This window comes from Heptranchias perlo, chromosome 1 (assembly GCF_035084215.1).
Source record: "Heptranchias perlo isolate sHepPer1 chromosome 1, sHepPer1.hap1, whole genome shotgun sequence".
NCBI lineage: Eukaryota > Metazoa > Chordata > Chondrichthyes > Hexanchiformes > Hexanchidae > Heptranchias > Heptranchias perlo.
In genome coordinates this window covers 138,863,242-138,875,285 of record NC_090325.1, presented here as the reverse complement: position 1 = coordinate 138,875,285, position 12,044 = coordinate 138,863,242, and positions in this window count along the sequence as shown.

The window sequence follows — 12,044 nt, the reverse complement described above, 5'->3', positions numbered from 1 at the left end:
GTGAGCAACAAAGTGTAAGGAAACTTAGAAAAAAGGAAAAAAATAATGAAAAACAAATGATGGTACTAGCCCTGAGTTTGGAGAAGACCTCCAACCTTTTCCTTCCCACATCCTCAAATACTTCCATGCTCAAAATCTTCAGGGTCTTCTCCTGAACACTGGAAGTGACTCAGCTGAAAAAGAACTACCTTCTTTTGTAGGATCTTTTCCAGTGCCATCTCCAAAGCTGCCTCATTAAATGGAGTCATCCTACTGTGCACTTGCTTGAGCTATTTCTTCTCCTGTTCGGGAGTGAGACAGCTTTAGGGGCAACCAGCAGTACTTTAAGAGCTGCTGCCACTGGATGACAGGTACCTTGACACTGTGGTGCTCTCAGTACATTATGCAAATGAGCTGACCTTACATTATAGCAAAAAATAAGTTTACCATGCCACAGAGACACAGCACCCAAGAAGCAGTGGCCCTGGTACCTCTGTGTTGGGGCCATGTTATCGGTCCCTTAATATCATGAGCCTTAATCTTTGCAACAAGTCTCGTAAGTAACATTTTATCAAGAGCTTTTTGAGAATCCAAATATATCACATTTTCTGTGTTCACTTTGTCTATACACTTGGTAATTTCCTCAAAGAATTTAATTAAATTAGTCAAGAATGATCTGCCCTTTACAAATCCCAATAGTTAGCCAATAATCTTTCGAAGTATTCATTCTTGTTATCCCTTAATTTGGTTTCTAGTAGTTTACCTATTACTGACATGAGGCTAACTGGTCTACAGTTACCTGGTTTACCCCTTCTTTCTTTGAACAAGGATGTAACATTTGCCACTCTCCAGCCCTTTGCTACAATTTCGATTGGGCCTCTGGCCCATCCATTCCGGATCGTTCCCTGCGGCCAGTTTGTGCCGGTGGGCCGGCACGATCCAATTTCATTCCCACGATTCCTAAAGCTTTCCACCACTTGGGGGTTTCCTCACCTCATGTCTTGGTCTGTTGTAGACTAATTGATAGCGATTGATTGCTGTGATTAGTCAACAACCCAATTATTGTTGTATTATGCAACTACCTGGATGGTGGAAGGTGAACTAGATGAACTTTGGTCTTTTCTCATCTAGCAATTCCAGTATTCCTAAACTGCATTTTTGGAGGTGCCATTTTACATATGAGATGTTAAGCTCCATTGCCTGCTCAAGAGACATTAACAATCATCTGGCACTATTTGAAGCAAAACAGGGAAATATCTTGGTGCCCTGGCTGATATTTATCCCTCAACCAATACCCCACAAAAAAGAACAGATTAACTGGTCATTCATCTTATTTACCGTACAAAGATCTTGCTCTGTGTAATTTGGCTACAGCATTTACCAGCATAACATTGACGAAAGTAATTAATTGGATGTGTAGCACTTTGGGGCACCTTTAAAATGTGGTGCTGTGCTATATAAATCATCTTCAGCCAGAAGTGCCGAATAGATGATCCATCTCGACCTCCTCCCGATATCCCCAGCATCACAGAAGCCAGTCTTCAACCAATTCGGTTCACTCCATGTGATATCAAGAAACGGCTGAGTGCACTGGATACAACAAAGGCTATTGGCCCCAACAACATCCTGGCTGAAGAGCTGAAGTCTTGTCCTCCACAATTAGCCGCGCCTCTAGCCAAACTGTTCCAGTGCAACTACAACACTGGCATCCACCCCACAATGTGGAAAATTGCCCAGGTATATCCTGTCCACAAAAAGCAGGACAAATCCAATTACCACCCCATCAGTCTATTCTCAATCATCAGCAAAGTGATGGAAGGTGTTGTCGACAGTGCTATCAAGCGGCACTTACTCATCAATAACCTGCTCACCGATGCTCAGTTTGGGTTCCACCAGGACCACTCGGCTCCAGACCTCATTACAGCCTTGGTCCAAACATGGACAAAAGAGCTGAATTCCAGAGGTGAGGTGAGAGTGACTGCCCTTGAAATCAAGGCAGCATTTGACCGGGTGTGGCACCAAGGAGCCCGAGTAAAATTGAAGTCAATGGGAATCAGGGGGAAAACTCTCCAGTGGCTGGAGTCATACCTAGCACAAAGGAAGATGGTAGTGGTTGTTGGAGCCAATCATCTCAGCCCCAGGACATTGCTGCAGGAGTTCCTCAGGGCAGTGTCCTAGGCCCAATCATCTTCAGCTGCTTCATCAATGACCTTCCCTCCATCACAAGGTCAGAAATGGGGATGTTCGCTGATGATTGCACAGTGTTTAGTTCCATTCGCAACCCCTCAGATAATGAAGCAGCCTGTGCCCGCATGCAGCAAGACCTGGACAACATCCAGGCTTGGGCTGATAAGTGGCAAGTAACATTCGCGCCAGTCAAGTGCCAGGCAATGACCATCTCCAACAAGAGAGAATCTAATCACCACCCTTTGACATTCAACGGCATTACCATCACCGAATCCCCCACCATCAACATCCTGGGGGTCACCATTGACCAGAAACTTAACTGGACCAGCCATATAAATACTGTGGCTACAAGAGCAGGTCAGAGGCTGGGTATTCTACAGTGAGTGACTCACCTCCTGACTCCCCAAAGCCTTTCCACCATCTACAAGGCACAAGTCAGGAGTGTGATGGAATACACTCCACTTGCCTGAATGAGTGCAGCTCCAACAACACTCAAGAAGCTTGACACCATCCAGGACAAAGCAGCCTGCTTGATTGGCACCCCATCCACCACCCTAAACATTCACTCCCTCCACCACCGGTGCACAGTGGCTGCAGTGCGTATCATCCACAGGATGCACTGCAGCAACTCGCCAAGGCTTCTTCGACAGCACCTCCCAAACCCACGGCCCCTACCACCTAGAAGGACAGGGGTAGTAGGCGCATGGGAACAACACCACCTACATGTTCCTTCCAAGTCACACATCATCCCGACTTGGAAATATATCGCCGTTCCTTCATTGTCACTGGGTCAAAATCCTGCAACTCCCTTCCTAACAGCATTGTGGGAGAACCTTCACCACACGGACTGCAGCGGTTCAAGAAGGCAGCTCACCACCACCTTCTCAAGGGCAATTAGGGATGGGCAATAAATGCCGGCCTTGCCAGCGACGCCCACATCCCATGAACAAATTTTTAAAAATGCAAGTTTCTTCTTCTTTGTGTTGGAGACTTGGGGTAAATTGAATGATTTACCACTCCTGGCGTAAATCTTCATGCGATGGGAACATATCTTGAATTTGAGTGTAGAGATCAGTGGCCGACATGATATTCCATCCATTAGTTTTAACAAATGGAAAAATTATATGGGACATAAATTGGGGCACGCTGCCCTCTGCGCCCAAATTCCTGATATACGTTCCTGCCCTGTTAAGCTCTGAGCCTAGAGTGCTGAATCATAAAATTTACCCTGTATTAACTCTGGATAAAGCCCTTACCATTACTACAGCTCTATCACTTCTATATATCTTTTTGAGTTATCTGTAACTCTCTTTCTCTATTTCTTTCTCACATTTTAACAGTTTATAATGGATGTGCAATATTGTTGCAAAACTTTTATATATTATTCCTTAATTCAATCCAGAGAGTCTCAGGGAATTCAATCCAGAGAGTCTCAGGGGAAGATTTTCTTCTTCAGCTCTGGGCATAAGAGTTTGGTGGGGCAAAAGCGATTATTGCAAATTCATACATAAGCGTCTCGAAATTTCCAGCAGCAAAATTAACAAGATAATCCACCTCTTACTCTGAGCACCATCTTTGACAATATCCTTTTTTTATAATTGTTAGAACTAGTATTGCTACCCCTCTCCCCCCTTTGATTTCTGCATCTCTTCTAAAAAAAATAACTAGAATTGTCTGGTTCTCAATCTTTCCCTGGTTGAAGCCATAAAATCTGGATTAAGTGCAGCGACCTCTCATCTCGCAAGCCAGGCCTATCCGCTTCATGACGTGCCACCACATCTTCACCCATGTTGTCATTCATGCTATCTCTACCACTCGTCAGTGCAGAGAGATCCACCAGGGGGGAAATATATAGCATAGATAGGAAGATTGCACTCGCCGAAGTACTGAACCTGAGTGAGCCAGAGAACTTTGGAGTGGAAGATGGCCCTGAAATTACATAGATTACATAGAATGTACAGCACAGAAACGAGCCATTCGGCCCAACAGCTCCTTGCCAGTGTTTAAACTCCACACGAGCCTCCTCCTTCCCTATTTCATCTAACCCTATCAGCATATCCTTCTATTCCTTTCTCCCCTTCCCCTTAAATGCATCTATGCTAGTCACCCCAACTACTCCTTGTGGTAGTGAGTTCCACATTCTAACCACCCTAGGGGGGGAGGAGCTAAATACGATTAAAATCACTAAGGAATTGGTACTCAGTAAATTAATGGGACTCAAGGCGGATAAATCCCCTGGACCTGATGGCTTACATCCTAGGGTCTTGAGGGAAGTGGCAGTAGGGAGTGTGGATGCTTTGGTAATAATTTTCCAAAATTCTCTGGACTCGGCAAAGGTCCCGGCAGATTGGAAAACTGCTAATGTAACACCCTTATTTAAAAAGGGTAGTAGGCAGAAGGCTGGAAATTATAGACCAGTTCGCCTAACATCTGTGGTGGGTAAAATTTTGGAGTCTATTATTAAGGAGACAGTAGCGGAACATTTGGATAAACATAATTTAATAGGACAAAGTCAGCATGGCTTTACGAAGGGGAAGGCATGTCTGACAAATTTGCTTGAGTTCTTTGAGGACATGACGTACAGGGTGGATAAAGGGGAACCAGTGGACGTAGTGTATTTAGACTTCCAGAAGGCATTCGACAAGGTGCCACATAAAAGATTATTGCTCAAGATAAAGAATCACTGGATTGGGGGTAATATTCTGGCATGGGTGGAGGATTGGTCATCTAACAGGAAGCAGAGAGTTGGGATAAATGGTTCATTCTCGGACTGGCAACCAGTAGTCAGTGGTGTTCCGCAGGGGTCGGTGCTGGGTCCCCAACTCTTTACAATCTATATTAACGATTTGGAGGAGGGGACCGAGTGTAACATATCAAAGTTTGCAGATGATACAAAGATGGGAGGGAAAGTAGAGAGTGAGGAGGACATAAAAAACCTACAAGGGGATATAGACAGGCTGGGTGAGTGGGCGGAGATTTGGCAGATGCAATACAATATTGGAAAATGTGAGGTTATGCACTTTGGCGGGAAAAATCAGAGAGCAAGTTATTATCTTAATGGCGAGAAACTGGAAAGTACTGCAGTAGAAAGGGATCTGGGGGTCCTAGTGCAAGAAAATCAAAAAGTTAGTATGCAGGTGCAGCAGGTGATCAAGAAGGCCAACGGAATGTTGGCTTTTATTGCTAGGGGGATAGAATATAAAAACAGGGAGGTATTGCTGCAGTTATATAAGGTATTGGTGAGACCGCACCTGGAATACCGCATACAGTTTTGGTCTCCATACTTAAGAAAAGACATACTTGCTCTCGAGGCAGTACAAAGAAGGTTCACTCGGTTAATCCCGGGGATGAGGGGGCAGACATATGAGGAGAGGTTGAGTAGATTGGGACTCTACTCATTGGAGTTCAGAAGAATGAGAGGCGATCTTATTGAAACATATAAGATTGTGAAGGGGCTTGATCGGGTGGATGCGGTAAGGATGTTCCCAAGGATGGGTGAAACTAGAACTAGGGGGCATAATCTTAGAATAAGGGGCTGCTCTTTCAAAACTGAGATGAGGAGAAACTTCTTCACTCAGAGGGTAGTAGGTCTGTGGAATTTGCTGCCCCAGGAAGCTGTGGAAGCTATATCATTAAATAAATTTAAAACAGAAATAGACAGTTTCCTAGAAGTAAAGGGAATTCGGGGTTACGGGGACCGGGCAGGAAATTGGACATGAATTTAGATTTGAGATTAGGATCAGATCAGCCATGATCTTATTGAACGGCGGAGCAGGCTCGAGGGGCCGATTGGCCTACTCCTGCTCCTATTTCTTATGTTCTTATGTTCTTAAAGAAGTATCTCCTGACTTCCCTATTGGATTTATTAGTGACTATCTTATATTTATGGCCCTGAGTTCTTGCCTCCCCTACAAGTGGAAACATCTCTACATCTACCCTATCAAACCCTTTCATAACCTTAAAGACCTCTATCAGGTCATCCCTCAGTCTTCTCTTTTCTAGAAAAATGAGCTCCAGCCTATTAGAAACATAGAAAATTTATGGCACAGAAGGATGCCCATTGTGTCGTGCTGGTCAAAAAAGAGCTACCCAGCCTAATCCCACTTTCCAGCACTTGGTCCGTAGCCTTGTAGGTTATGGCACTTCAAGTGAATATCCAAATACTTTTTAAATGTGATGAGGGTTTCTGCCTCTACCACCCTTTCAGGCAGTGAGTTCCAGACCCCCACCACCCTCTGGGTGACAAAACTTTTCCTCAGCTCCCCTCTAATCCTTCTAACAATTACTATAAATCTATGGTCCCTGGTTATTGACCTCTTTTCTAAGGGAAATAGGCCCTTCTTATCCACTCTATCTAGTCCTGTCATAATTTTATACACCTCATTAAATCACCTCTCAGCCTCCTCTTACAAAGAAAACAACCCCAGCCAATCCAATTTTTCCTCATAGCTAAAATCCTCCAGTCCTGGCAACATCTCGTAAATCTCTTCTGTACCCTCTCTAGTACAATCACATCTTTCCTGTAATGTGGTGACCAGAACTGTACGCAGTACTCTAGCTGTGGCCTAACTAATGTTTTATACAGTTCTAGCATAACCTCCCTGCTCTTATATTCTATGCCTCAGCTAATAAAGGAAAGTATCCCGTATGCCTTCTTAACCATCTTATCCACCTGTCCTGCTACCTTCAGGGATCTGTGGACATGCACTCCAAGGTCCCTCTCTTCCTCTACACCTCTCAGTATCCTCCCATTTATTGTGTATTCCCTTGCCTTCTTTGCCCTCCCCAAATACATTACCTCACACTTTTCTGGATTGAATTTCATTTGCCACTTTTCTGCCCACCTGACCAATCCATTGATATCTTCCTGCAGCCTTCAGCTTTCCTCCTCACAATCAACCACACGGCCAATTTTTATATCATCTGCAAACTTCTTAATCATGTCCCCTACATTTAAGTCTAAATCATTAATATATACAACAAAAAGCAAGGGACCTAGTAATGAGCCCTGCGGAACCCCACAGGAAACAGCCTCCCAGTCACAAAAACAGCCGTCGACCATCACACTTTTCTTCCTGCCACTGAGCCAATTTTGGATCCAATTTGCCACTTTCCCTTGGATCCCATGGGATTTTACTTTTTTGACCATTCTGCCATGTGGGACCTTGTCAAAAGCCTTGCTAAAATCCATGTAGACTACATCAAATGCACTACCCTCATCGACCCTCCTTGTTACCTCCTCAAAAAATTCAGTCAAGTTAGTCAGACACGACCTTCACGTAACAAATCCATGTTGACTGTCCTTGATTAATCCTTTCTAAATGTATTAACCACTCTAACTTCACATCTAACATAATTAACATTATCTTACTCCCTACTCTCCCATCATTATAATCCTACTGTTTCTTACCACCAGGCTTCTATTTGATCTTTCCTGATAACATCTCAGTTCTGTTATCAGAAGAGGCTCAGGAGACATTAACCCTTGGACGAACAGCCATCTCATGGGTTCTGCTTTGAAAAGAAGGATGCTTGCCTAACATTACACATACATGTAGACACGAAGGACTGTCTCCCAGAATGTGCAGAAGAAATCAGAAGTCCTATAAGAATCCACTGTCATTCTAAGCGGCACCATAAAGGAAGGCTTCTCAGAACTGCAGAGCATACTGCAGCATGTGGCAGCTGCAGGCATGTCTTAACACAAAAACCCAAAGTCAAGTCAGTGCATCTTTCATGCATGTGCAGACTGCTGCCATTGAGGGTGTGAGATTTGAGAAAGCGGCATCTTCTGGCCTCCATTCTACTGGGGCTGGGATCTAGTAAAGCATCTCTCAGGGCTTCCAGCATCTGACTGGAATAATTAGATTAGTTCTCCTACTGATCAGTGGCCAGGCAGATCCAGGGTCCTGCGTCATGGCAGGAATTTGCTCATATGATGCCACCATCTCTCATGATAGCAGTACATGCAAGCTCGTCAGTCAGCTCACTCAGATGTGACAGAAACGCGGCAGAGTCAGGCTGCCAAGTAGCAGCAGCAGAAACGCAGCCTGAAGCATGTCTGTCCCAGGACTTGGCTGTCCTAAGACAAGGGCCCCCTCAATCCTAAGAGACTTAGCCACCTCTTGTGACCTAGCCCTAGAAGGGAAAGCCTGGTGGTAAGAAACAGTAGGACTATAATGATGGGAGAGTAGGGGGTAAGATAATATTAATTTTGTTAGATGTGAACTTAGTGTGGTTATTACGAGCATAGTTTTGGAAATATTTCCAATGTGATGAATGAAAAAAGCTGTCTGTCTTGTCCAGTGAGCAGCATAGTCTGGAGATTGGACACATAGGTGAGAGGGAGTGTGTAAGTGCACTCAGGACTGTTTAGGTAGTGTCAAACTATTGTCACCAGAGAAGGCCTCCTTAATTATCTGGCTGTATATGGATCTTGCAGTTGATAGTGTATTATTTGTCGTCCCCCCCTCACAATGACTCTGCTCAGTGTCTGTATCCAACCAGAGTGCCTCACCTTCCTCCTTGGTGAAGTCCATAACCAGGCCTTTTTGCAGAGTGAAATTATGCAACATGCACACATAACCAACATCTGTAAAACTCTGGCCAGATTTTATCGGGCAGCTCCTCCAGAATGATCCAGTACCTGTAAAAACCCTTGAGCATTCTGATTGTGTGCTTGATGAGGACTGCAGTGGCAGCATAGGCCTCATTGTAGTGATGTTCTGCAGGTGTGGTAGGCATTTGCACAGGTGTCATAAACCAAGGAAACAAAAGGTATCCCTGGTTGCCAAGTCATCGCCCAGACACTTGGCTATCCGAGTAAAACAGTGTTTCCATGGACGACTGACTTAAAATAATGGCATTGTGGCAACTGCCAGCATAACCAACATCTACATGAAGGATGCAGTGATATTGGTTGCAAGTGATCTGCACATTCACCGAATAGATTTCTTTTCTGTTTAGGTGATTTAATGGATAGATAGATGGTGGCGATATGGTAACCTGGATGCCATCCATAAACTCCTGTACCTTGAGGAAGCGAGCAACTGTGTAGCAGTGAATGACCCTGTCATTCTGCAGATTGGGGGTCATTCTAAAACTGATGAACTGCCTGTCCTTGGCAAATAAGGCATCAGTGATATGTTGGATGCAGGTACACACTGCAGATTGGCCGATAATCTTGATGCTCCCATAGCAGTCTTGAATGATCCAGTGACAAAGAAATTCAGGGCTGTGCTGGCTATGTCAGTCATTGACAGAGCAGTCCAAATGGTGGAGGTGGGCTGGAGGTCTGGTTGTAGCAAATGGTCATCCAGGATTCCCTGCTGAAGTGCAGGCTCCTCATACAGAGCTCTTGGCTCAGTTGTAGGTATGAGCACTGAGGCCGGTAGACCCTGGTCACTGGTACTGTCAGGAGGTGTTCATCCTTCTCCTGTGATGTTAGATGAGCCTTTCCTCCCTCTACTCCTTCTCATTTTTTCTTCCTCCAGATGCATGGCAAATGGATGATTTTCATAGGGCTTTTTGTGCCCGTCCCCATTTCTGACATGCGCAAAAATGGGTGGATATAATGATTCCCTGTCCCATTTCATGCACCTGCCTGCCAGGTTACATCATTTTGCCAGAGAAAGTACTGAGGAAAATTGACACCATGGTACCACTTGAATAAAATTCAAAGCTTGAATGAGGCTTGTGCTGGTCAGCAGCCTGATTGCCATGAAACATAGTGCACTATGATTCCTCAGCATCTGATTCTCTGGCACATGGTCCTGGCCAGCAAACTTTTGTACTGCAAGTAAAACCTCACAAAATTACCCTATATAGTGATGTGAGTGAGGAAGTCACCCATTATCATCACTGTTACTTCCTTGGCTAGAGGAGCACTTAGCAATAGTTCACATACAGAAGGAACATGCAGAGGTATACAAATCAAAAGGGGTAAATGCAGCCAAAAACATACCGAACAAGTACACCTCAATCATTGAAACATCATTGGCATTGAAACACAATAAAAATGTTTTAAAAAAATAAATCCTGCAATCTGTCACATGTCATTGAGTAGAACAAAAAGCATAAGTTCTCCCAAATAGAACACAATGAACATGTTCAGTTCATTGCAAATGCTAAATGGGTAAAATAAATATTATTTCCATTATTGCAGTCATATCCAATAGAAAGCAATAGCTCAATAATGCCTGTCTGCCTGCAATGGGTGGTCTGCTGCTGGTGACTGTTGTGGACCATTGTTCTCCTGGTCTTCCATTGATTGCTGCTACTGCTCTTTCATTTTCATGGTGAGGCCTCCATCCACAGCAATACATTGCGATATGCAACGTACATTTATAACATCCAATTTTCACAGTGGTGTGCTGTGAGGCTCCCTCAACAAGTCCAAACACCTGAAGTCTTATTTTAGCATGTGAGTGGTTGCTCAGTGAGGACTCTGGTTTGCCATATGCATTATCTCTATTTTCTAATGAGGTGTCGTCAGCAATGGTTGAGCTGTGCAACTCATATCTCTGATGAATTAGTCTTCCATTGTTCCTTCTTCTTCAAAAAGGTATGATATTTGTGTGCCTTCAAATAAAAGCATCATGTGCACGTCTAGGAAGCATGCACTGAGGGGAATTATTTTCTGGCAAGTATCCCATATCATTTGCTTGTCGATGGATCAATCAACCTTGCTATTTAGGTATGTCTAAAGATTGTTGGTAAATGCATGAATAGCTACATGTGTACAATGACTGATGCTCTGTACTTTGAGTAAATTATTAATATGGTACAAACTGCAGCTGCCGCTGGTGCTGGTGTTGGTCCCTGTTGAAATCATGTAGCTTAATTAAGTGGCAAAATAGGGCTTCAGTTGTCTGCTTAACATTTTACCCTCCTCCCAAAACTGGTATAATTATCACCCTCCTTAAAAAGCTAACCTTCATCTCCTCTGTCCTCTCCAACCAGCACACCATATCTAGTTTCCCCTTCCAATCTAAGGCCCTTGAAAGTATTATTGCCATCCACCTCTGTGCACATCTCTCTAATCATTCCCTATTCAAATCTCTTCAGTGTGGTTTCTGTCTCAAGACCATACATCTTCCTGATTCATCTCTGTGGCACCATCCTTTCATGGTTCCACTCCTACTGTCTCATTCCTATAGTCAGCACATTTCCTGCAATGGCTTCTCCTATCATTCTTACATGGTCACTTTTGCCATACCACAATGGCAGAGTCGCTGTACAGGTGGGAACATTGGCAGCATTATTATAACATTAAAGATTAGGGGTGAAATTCCTCTCTCAACAAAAAACAGGAGAGCGCTGATTTTTCCAGGTAATTAATTACCTGCCAATCAAATCTCAAAAATGTGTGGCTTTGAAGTGTATGATTTCTGACAACACAATTAATTATGGCGACATAAAGGCATTTGCCCATTTTTGTTATAAGGGGAATTTCACTGCCAATCTTTCACTAAGCTTTGCAGGATGTTTATCAAAGAAGCTTAACTATCAATATATTTGCTTGCAAACTTCTTCCTGAACTGTGCTTATCACATTGATTTAGAAACCAATGACCTTTTGTTCTCTTGCTAAATACATTAATTAATGCTGTTTTAATCAAGAGGCGTTGGGAAAGAAAAATGAACACAGGATGTAGCTTTTAAATATTGACAAAATGATACATTTAAGAAAGACAAATTTACCTTTGTTTGGTCACTGTTGTACAAGTGAAATGTCAGGTCCAAAATAGCTAAATATAAACATAACCTTGAAGGTCCTTCAACAATAAATATTAACAATAATCTGCTGAATTTGTAAACTTAATACTGCGTATTTAGTGAAATAGAATCATAGAATCGTTATAGCAAAAAGGAGGCCAT